Genomic DNA, 9,844 nt, shown 5'->3' with positions numbered 1-9,844 from the left:
TTTTGTCAGCGTACAGTTATTGCTTGCTGCTGCTTTATGGATTTTTTAGAATGCTATGCATTATTAAATTAGTAATTTGGCAACTTTCAATGGTTTGGAGCTTTAGTGCACCGTGTGGACCTTTAGTACTGTAAAGTACATTAAGCATTGCTGATGACTATGCTCAGATAATCCCAAGATAATATGACTTAAAATTAACAAAGAAGAACCAAACAAAAGCCTTCAACTCTACTTCCAGTTTACCGGCAAAATCTAAAAATACATATTTGCTGAAATGGAAATTGATGTATGAGAGAAAACATTGGTTTGGTGAGTGCTTTATTGGAATGATTTTATATGAACCTGTGTTTAAATCTGTAGTTTATTTGCATTAAAATCCTCTTTGTATAAGTTACAAATCTTAATTATAAAGTTCTATGGCTTTAATCTCTTTCCATATTTATGGCAGTCAATTGACTCTAAATGCTTTTTCAATGACTTCGTAAAATTGTAATTCACTTCCTTTTTAGAAGCTCTATACACACACTAGCACAGAGCTGGCTTTGAAGCAATAGGCAGTGAGTTGTATTAGTTTTGGTGACAATACCATAAAACTGCAGCATTTCACAATGATTGAGTTGATGATGTAGAGAAGGCTTAATCGATTATCTATTACAGTGTCGTACACAGATATTATCACTATACTCAATTGTAGAACCACGAATCATGGAAAATTTATAATGGAGAGGGGGTCTGTGCTGGTCAAAAATTAGCTGAATAAGCCAAGCAGTTTAGTCCTACATTCCAGCACCAGGTTTGTTGTTCACTTCAGTGCTTGATGTGCACGTGGGTCTACAAGCACTGTCTAAATGTGATGATGGTTCTCTCAGGCAGCAAGTTCAAGGTTCCTGCAAACTTTGGGTGAAAACATTCCTCTTCATATCTTCTCTAATCCTTCTACTCATCATTATGTACAATGGATAGTGGTTGAAGCATAAGTGGCTCACTGTGAATTCTGATTGCTGGACTCATAACTTCTATCAACCTGATGTACAGATATCAGCTTACTTTTATACCCAGTGAAGCTCTTTGGAGTTGTTCTTGAGCAAAATCGATACAAGCCTGAAATAGGAAGCAAAGTGCTAGGTCTGCTCAACAGGTCAGTCAGCATCTGTGAAGACAGAAACAGAACATAACATACATAAAACATAGAAATTTACAGCACATTACAGGCCCTTTGGCCTACAAAGTTGTGCGACCATGTAACCTACTTTAGAGACTGCCTAGAATTTCCCTAGCGCATAGCCCTTTATTTTTCTAAGCTCCATGTAAAAAATCTAAGAGGCTCTTAAAAGACCCTATGTATCTGCAATAATGTTTACGGTCAATATTTTTCATCAGGTGCCTATGCTGTTTGACCTGCTGAGGACTTGCAGCATTTTCTGTAACATGTGTGGCAACAAAACAGACATCTTCTTTCAGCAGACCTGGCCTTTGCTCCTCACCTTCCCAAGACTCCTGCTTCTTCCTCACCGAGTCTGCCCTCTTATCACCCTGATTATCATTCCTCTCTCATTGGGCCTATTTTGCACTCCCCCAGATTCCATTTCCCTCGCCAGGTCTGCGCTTGTCCAGGGATAAAACCTGGACTCTGTTTTCTCCCCCTGGTTCAGTTGTTTCCTACCTACATCTGTGACACTTCAAACACTCCTGAACTTTTCAATAACTTCAAGTTCCCTGGCCTTGGTCGTCTCACTTTCACAATGGATATCCAGACCCTTTACACCTCTATTCCCCCATCAGGAAGGCCTCAAAGCCCACCGCTTCTTTCTGGACAGTTCCCCTCCATCACCACTCTTCTCCATCAGGCGGAACTGGTTCTCACTCTCAATAATTTCTCCTTTGGCTCCTCCCACTTCCTTCAGACAAAAGGTGTAGCCATGAGCACTTGCATGGGTCCCAGCTACACCTGCCTTTTAGTTGGCTATGTGGAACAGTCTACGTTCCAAGCTTACACCGGTGATCATCCCGCACTTCTTCTACACTACATCGACAACTGCATTGGTTCTGCTTCCTGCAGTCATCCCGAGCTCGTCGACTTCATCAACTTTGCCTCCAACTTCCACCCTGCCCTCAAATTTACCTGGTCCATTTCCAACACACCCTCCCCTTTCTTGATCTCTCTGTCTCTCTCTCTGGAAACAGTTTATCCACTGATGTCTTTTATACATCCACTGATCTCACAGCTACCTGGACTATATTTCTTCCCACCCTGTCATTTGTAAAAATGCCATTCCCTTCTCTGAATTCCTCCGTAGTATCTGCTCTCAAGATGAGGCTTTTCATTCCAGAACTAACGAGATGTCCTTCTTCAAAGAAAGGGGATTTCCTTCCTCCACAATCAACGCTGGGCTCCGTGTCCAGCACATGATTCTTCATAACTTCTGCCATGTCCAACGGAATCCCACTACTAAGTATATCTTTCTCTCTCCCCTACTTACCACAGGGATGGCTCCCTATATGATTCCCTTGTCCATTCGTCCCTCCCCATGGATCTTCCTCCTGGTATTTATCCTTGCAAGTGGAACAATGAACACCTGCCCCTACACCTCCTCCCTCACTGCTATTCAGGGCCCCAAACATCCTTCCAGGTGAGGCAACACTTCACCTGTATGCCTGTTGGGATCATTGACTGTATTTGGTGCTCCCGGTGGGGCCCCCTCCGTTTCAGTGAGATCCAATGTAGATTGGGAGACTGTTTTGCTGAGCACCTATGCTTCATCCACCAGGAAAAGTGGGATCTCCTGGTGGCAACCCGTTTCAAGACCACTTCCCACTCCCATTCCAACATGTCAGTCCATGGCCTCCTTTACTCCATGATGAGGTCACACAGGTTGGAGGAGCAACACCTTGTATTGTGTCTGGGTAGCCTCCAACTTGTTGGCACGTACATCGATTTCCCCAAACTTCCAGTAATTGACCCGAACCCTCATCAGTCCCTATTCCCAATTCCCTCTCTCATCTTATTTGCTCACCTGCCCATCAGCTCCCTCTGACGCTCCTCTTCCTTTCCTTCCTTCCATGGCCTTCTGTCCTCTCCTATCAGATCGCCCCTTCTTCAGCCCTTTATCTCTTTCACCAATTGATTTCCCAGCTGTTTTATTCACCCCCTGCCACTTCTCCCAGTTTCATCTGCTCTACCTACCTACTTCCTCTCCTCCACCCACCTTCTTACTCTGACCTTATCTCTTTTTTCCAGTCCTGATGAAGTGTCTTGGCCCAAAATATTGAATGTTTACTCTTTTCCATTGACACTGACTGGCCTGCAGAGTTCCTCTAGCATTTTATAAGGCTATAAGACCATAAGACATTGGAGCAAAATTGGGCCATTTGGCCCATTGAGTCTGGTCTGCCATTTCATCATGGTTGATCCAATTTTCCTCTCAGCCCCAATCTCTTGCCATCTGCCCATATCCCTTCATGCTCTGATCAGTGAGGAATCTATCAACCTCTGCTTTAAATATACATAAAGATTGGGCCTCCACAGCTGCCTGTGGCAAAGAATTCCACAGACATTCATCACTGTCTGGCTATAGAAATTTCTCCTCATTCCTATTCAAAAAGTTTGTTCCTCTATTCTGAGACTGTGTCCTTTGATTCTGGATTCTCCACCAGAGGAAACGTCCTCTCCACACCCACGCTATCAAGGCCTTTCACCATTCGATAGATTTCAATGAGGTCACCTCTCATTCTTCTAAATTTTGGTGAATACAACCACAGAGCCATCAAACACTCTTCATATGACAAGTCATTCAATTCTGGAATCATTCTTGTGAACTTCCTTCAAACCCTCTTTTGTTTCAGCACATCCTTTCTAAGATAAGGGGCCCAAAACTGCTCACAATACTCCAAGTGAAGCCTCACCAGTGCTTTATAAAGTCTCAACATTACATTCTTGCTTTAATATTCTAGTCCTCTTGAAATGAATGCTAACATTACATTTGCCTTCCTCACCACAGACTCAACCTGCAAATTAACCTTTAGGGTATCCTACACAAGGACTCCCAAGTCCCTTTGAGCCTCAGTTTTTTGCACTTTCTCTCCATTTAGAAGATAGTCAACCCTTTCATTTCTTCTACCAAAGTGCAAGACCATACACTTCCCAACACTGTATTCCATCTGCCATTTCTTTATCTATTCTCCTAATCTGTCTAAATTCTTCAGTAGCCTCTCTACTTCCTCAAAACTACCTGAACCTCCACCTATCTTCATATCACCTGCAAACTTTGCAACAAAGCCATCAATTCCATCATCCAAATCATTGACATATAACGTAAAAAGAATCAGTCCCAACACAGACTCTTGTGGAGCATCACTAGTCACTGGCAGCCAGCCATGAAAGACTCCCTTTAATCCCACTCTTTGCCTCCTGCCAATCAGCCACTGCTTTATCTATGCTAGAATCTTTCCTGTAATACCATGGGCTCATAGCTTGCTAAGCAGTCTCATGTGTGGCACCTTGTCAAAGGCCTTCTGAAAATCCAAGAATACAACATCAACCAATTCTCTTTTGTCTATCCTGCTTGTTATTTTTTTTGCAAGAATTCCAACAGATTGTCAGGTAAGATTTTCCTTTGAGGAAACCATGCTGACTATGGCCTACTTTATCCTGTGCCTTCAAGTACCCTGAGACTTCATCCTCGATAATCAATTCCAACATTTTCCCAACCACTCAGGTCAGAAAAAATGGCCTATGGTTTCCTTTTTTCTGCCTCTCTCCGTTCTTGAAGAGTGGAATGACATTTGCAATTTTCCAGTCTCCCGGAAACATTGCAGCATCTAATGATTCTTGAAAGATCATTACTAATGCCTCCATGATCTCTTCAGCCACTTCTTTCAGAACCCTGGTGTGTAAACCATCTGGTCCAGATGACTTACCTACCTTCAGACCTTTCAGTTTCCCAAGAATCTTCTCTCCAGTAATGGTAATTTCACACACTTCATGACCCCTGGCACCTGGAACTTCCACCATACTTCTAGCATCTTCCACAGTGAAGACTGATGCAAAATACTTATTCAGTTTTTCTGCCATTTCCTCGCCCTTTTACTCCACTGTAATACTGATCCATCTGACTTTAGCTTCTCCTTCTCAAATTTCAGGGTGAATTTGATCATATTATGATCACTTAACCATAAGGGTTCTTTTACCTTAAGCTCTAATCATTTCCAGTTCATTACACAACACTCAATCCAGAATAGCTGATATCCTAGTGAGCTCAGTCATGATCTGCTCTAAAAAGCCACCTTGTAGGCTTTTTAGAAATTCTCCCTCTTGTAATCCCATACCAACCTGATTTTCCCAATCTAATTGCATCTGCAGATTTTCTCCTTTTTGTTAGCTGCTGTCACACCTTCTTTGTAATTGCATCAATATATTGGGCCCAGGGCAGATCTTCAGATGTGAACATGAAACTGCTAATCCTTTGATGAACCCATGCTTTCTGCTGTTGGCTGTCCATGATGGTGAGGAGAAGGTCACCTGCGGATAAAGGATAATGTTGATTGACTTTAATTACACTGAGTTACTCAGGGAGCAGTTTGACGTACAGCCCCGACTGCAACATGAACTTTGGGGACTGCTCCTGTGCACTTTTCTAGATTGAACCTGGGGCTTCCAGGGTAAAGCAGCTGTGGAGATTCTGGGTCAGGTACAGATTATGCCAGGCAACGCGCCCCCCCCCGACACACACCTTTGCAATGGTTCACTTTAAATGCCATTGGTAACTTGGATTTCTGTGCCATGCTCTCTCCAACTTCCCTGAGCTAGTTTCACCATGAAGACCACAGTGGTCAAGGCACCACTGATCAACGTCACTTTCCTGGGGAACATAATGATTGCCAGTAAGTTGTCATCTTATCACTCTCACCCTTGTTTCAATAAATAATAAAAGCACTCTAACTCTGCTGCCCTTAAAATTGTTCTCAAACCAATCAAGAGTACGGATAAGTCCTGCAGTGGGTCCCCATCCACCATGGCCTTAATGAGATTCTGGATGCACCAAGGCAACACCTTCAGTAAGTGTCCCTCCAGAATGCATAACGTGCTTGAAATATTTACGTTTTTTTTATAGTTTAGCTTGCTACTAGAAATGGGGTGCTAAAGGGAAATGCATTTTCATAGAAGGTGATGAAATTGAATCGTCTCTTGATGGTCATCTATCTAATCCATTCACTGATTACATCACTGTTATCCCATCAAGGACTGTTTGCTGCTTCCCCTACAACAATCCATGGGTCACCAGTGATCTAAAGCAGTGATTCTCAATCGTTTTTTGGCCACGGTCCCCCTTAGGAGCTCTTCTCAAGTTCCAGGGTCCCCCCTTTCAAAATATGTCCGCCTTAACATCAACAAGTCTTTATCCATGCTCTTTATCAGACATGAAGGAAACTGTAGTGTCCCAGAGTGTAACAAAACATTTTAGACAGTTTCCCTTGGGAAGCCACCTCACCTCGGTATGCAGTAGCAGCGTCTGGAAGTCTTCATCATTTTCTTCACACAGCTGCCGGATAAGGTGATCCTGAAGGGCATGGAATTTGATGACAACCTTTACAGCCTTTATGACGACTGAAAGTGAAAGATTGAGATGTCCTCCTAAGTTTTTAGCTACTAGGTGCTCCCTGTGAATGATGCAATGAATAGTAAAGACAGAAGGTATAACTCTTTTTAGATGGGTGATGAATCCTCTGTATCAACCAACCATAGAAGTGGCACCATCAGTTGCACAAGCAATTATATTCTCCATTGGAATATTGTTCTTGCTTAAGTAACTTTTGACTTCTTCAAAAATAGACAGTCCCTTAGTATCCATTTTAATCTTCCTGGCAAACAACATCTCTTCCATCAGTTTGTTTCCGTTCCAGAATCTCACATAAGCCACGAGAAGTGCGTCATTATCTTGTAAAGTAGTTTTGTCTAATTGTAAAGAGAATTTCTTGGATTGTAATAACTGACCAATTCCTCTTCAATGTCCCGTGCCATCTCATTGATTCTTCTGGCAACAGTAGAATTACTCAAAGGAATTGCCTGAATTGTTTCTCTGGCACTCAAATTCATGACATCAGATATTATTACGGACAATGAAGGCAGGATAAGCGACTCACCAATGTTGTGAGCATTTCCAGTTTTAGCAATCAGTTTACTAATTTTGTATTATGCAACAAGATCCTTCTCTAATTTCTGTGACGTTTGAGTAAGCATTTGCTTCAGCGTTGGCCTTCTCTCGAAATTATCTCGAAGGTTTTTGAAGAAATCTTAGTGTTTATCCTTCTTCTCTGGATGTGAGGTATCCAAATGTTTTTTCAATTTGCTTGGCCTCATGCTTTCATTTGACAATGTAGTCATGCAGTTCAAACACATGGGCAAAGATGGGTTTTGTGGAGATGCAATGAAACCATATGATAACTATTCCACTGAATACTGCCGACACTTTTTTTCAGCAAGGAACTCACGGGTAGAATTATTTCTGAAAATAATAAGCGTGTGAAATACAGATACATTACTGACAAAAATGCTGTCACCTGGAGCCAGGGATTTTTTTTGGTGAGTTCATATGCAGTAATAAACACTTTTCACAACCTACCCTAATGTATAATATATCCAAACACAAATACTTTCAAGTTACTAGGCTAAAAAAGGCCTAGCAAGACACACTGATCTTCAGAGAATGGCGATAATGGATGCGAGAACCCTTGATTGAATACGTTGACCTGGTGCAGTCTGATTCGCGACTGAGGCTGTGTGGGGGGAGCTTAAGAGATGAATTTACCAGGTGCGCCGAATTCAAAGGGTGCGTTGGAAAGATATTATAAATAGGAGGGAAGCTATTGACTCCAATGAATGCTGCTGCTTGGGTGTTTCATCGGTTCAGTTACCAGGGCCCCCATAAAACTTTGGGGCTCCCCTTCTCACAGTTTTCAGTCGGTGGCCCCTTCACATATGCCAGGGCCCCCGTTGAGAATGGCTGATCTAAAGGCTCTTCTCAACTCACAGAAAGAGAGGCTTAGGATCAGGAGACGAGGAAGAATTGAAACGTGCAGAGGGAGCTAAAGGAGAAGATTAAGTGGCTAAAGAGGAACACAGGAGAGAGCTGGAGAACAAGCTTGGGCAGAGTAGCACATGGGAGGTGTGGAGAGGCATGAGGAACATCAGTGGCTTCAATCAGCCTAGCTGTAGAGCCTCTGAATGCAGCTGTGAATGGCCTAATGAGTTAAACCAATTCTTCAATAGGTTTGACAACTGCCCTCCTGTTCACACCCCCCTCAGTACTCCAGTCTAGGCACCCCCCCAGTACTCCCTCAGCATCAACGTCTCCCCTCCTCCCTCCTCCAGTTCAACATGTGGATGAACAACACAGAACCACTGTCTACTTCCTCTCCTCGCCCTGCACCTACCATCCATACCTCCACATACTATCATTCTCATCTTCACCTCTCCCAGTCCCTACCTTCCACTAACCCCCCCCAGTCATCATGGACTCACCTGCACTACTGAGCAGGTGAGATGATCTCTGAGGAAACTCCGACATGGCAAAGCATCGGGACCAGATGGTGTGAACACCAAGGCCCCGAAGGAGTGTGCTGAGCAGCTGTGCGGTGTACTCCAGCACAGTTTCAGCTTGGAAAGTGTCCCGACTGTGTGGAAAACATCATGTGTGGTCCCAGTAACCAAGAAGGGCCAGCTGAAAATCCTGAATGACTCTCTAGTGGCCCTGATACTAGAGAGGCCGGTCATGGCTCACCTCCAACCCCTGGTCAGATCAGCCCTTGATCCCCTGTAGTTTGTCTACCAGGAACACACTGGAGTTGATGGTGCTATCATCTACCTGCTGAACAGAGCATACTCCCATTTGGATAAGCAGGGTAACACTGTGAGGATTATGTTTTTTTGATTTCTCAAGTATCTTCAATACCATGCAGCCCTCATTGCTGGGGGATAATCTCCGTTCAATTCAGGTTGGCACTTTCATTCTATCCTGGATAATGGACTACCTGACTGGCAGACCACAGTCTGTGCAGCTTCAGAGCTGTGTGTCAGACATGGCTATAAGCAGCACTGGGGCCCCACTGAGGACTGTATTGGCTCCCTTCCTATTTATCCTGTATACCTCAGACTTTAAATACAACACTGAGTCATGTCATTTGCAGAAATTCTCTGATAACTCAGCAATAGTTAGGTGTATATAGGGAGGACAGGATGATGAATACAGGGCCCTGGTGGAGGACTTTGTCAAATGGTGCAAGCTGAATCATCTGCAGCTCAACGTCAGTAAGACAAAGGAGATGGTGATGGACTTTAGGATGACTAAGCCTGCACTGCTCCCTGTTACTACAGATGGTGAGGACATGGATGTGGTGAGGACTAACAAGTACCTGGGGGAGCACCTGGATGACAGACTTGATTGGAGCACCAACACAGAGGCTAGAGTCACCTCTACTTCCTGAAGAGACTGAGGTCCTTTGGAGTATGCAGGCCTCTCCTTCACATGTTCTATCAGTCTGTTGTCACCAGTACAATCTTCTATGCGGTGGTGTGCTGAGGCAACATGAGAGATGCCAGCAGGCTCAATAAACTGATTAGAAAGGCTGGTTCTGTTATTGGAGTCAAGCTGGACACACAAAAGGCAGTGGTAGAACCTCTGAAAAAGAGACCCTCTGGAAAATCCTGGCAATTCTGGACAATGTTTCTCAACCTCTGCATGCCACCTTGGCTGAACAGGGGAGCACTTTTAGTAAAAGACTAAGACAACTACATTGCTCCAAAGAGTGCTATATGAGGTCATTCTTACCCTCAGCCATTAGGCTTTTA

General features: G+C 43.7%; 1 long non-coding RNA gene across 2 annotated transcripts; it reads right to left on the bottom strand.

Moving 5' to 3' along the window:
- Positions 1–309: 309 nt before the first annotated feature.
- Positions 310–7,708, bottom strand: LOC140199448 (uncharacterized). Of its 2 annotated transcripts, none has more exons than XR_011886421.1 (3): positions 6,489–7,708; positions 5,330–5,518; positions 310–1,150 (listed from the first exon to the last, which is right to left on the bottom strand). It is a non-coding gene; the product is annotated as an uncharacterized lncRNA (long non-coding RNA). The 2 variants fall into 2 exon arrangements; XR_011886422.1 differs by lacking the exon at positions 6,489–7,708 and adding an exon at positions 5,730–5,894.
- Positions 7,709–9,844: the final 2,136 nt, after the last annotated feature.

Source organism: Mobula birostris, chromosome 6 (genome assembly GCF_030028105.1).
Source record: "Mobula birostris isolate sMobBir1 chromosome 6, sMobBir1.hap1, whole genome shotgun sequence".
NCBI classification, from domain to species: domain Eukaryota; kingdom Metazoa; phylum Chordata; class Chondrichthyes; order Myliobatiformes; family Myliobatidae; genus Mobula; species Mobula birostris.
This window is presented reverse-complemented; position numbering and strand designations above follow the sequence as displayed.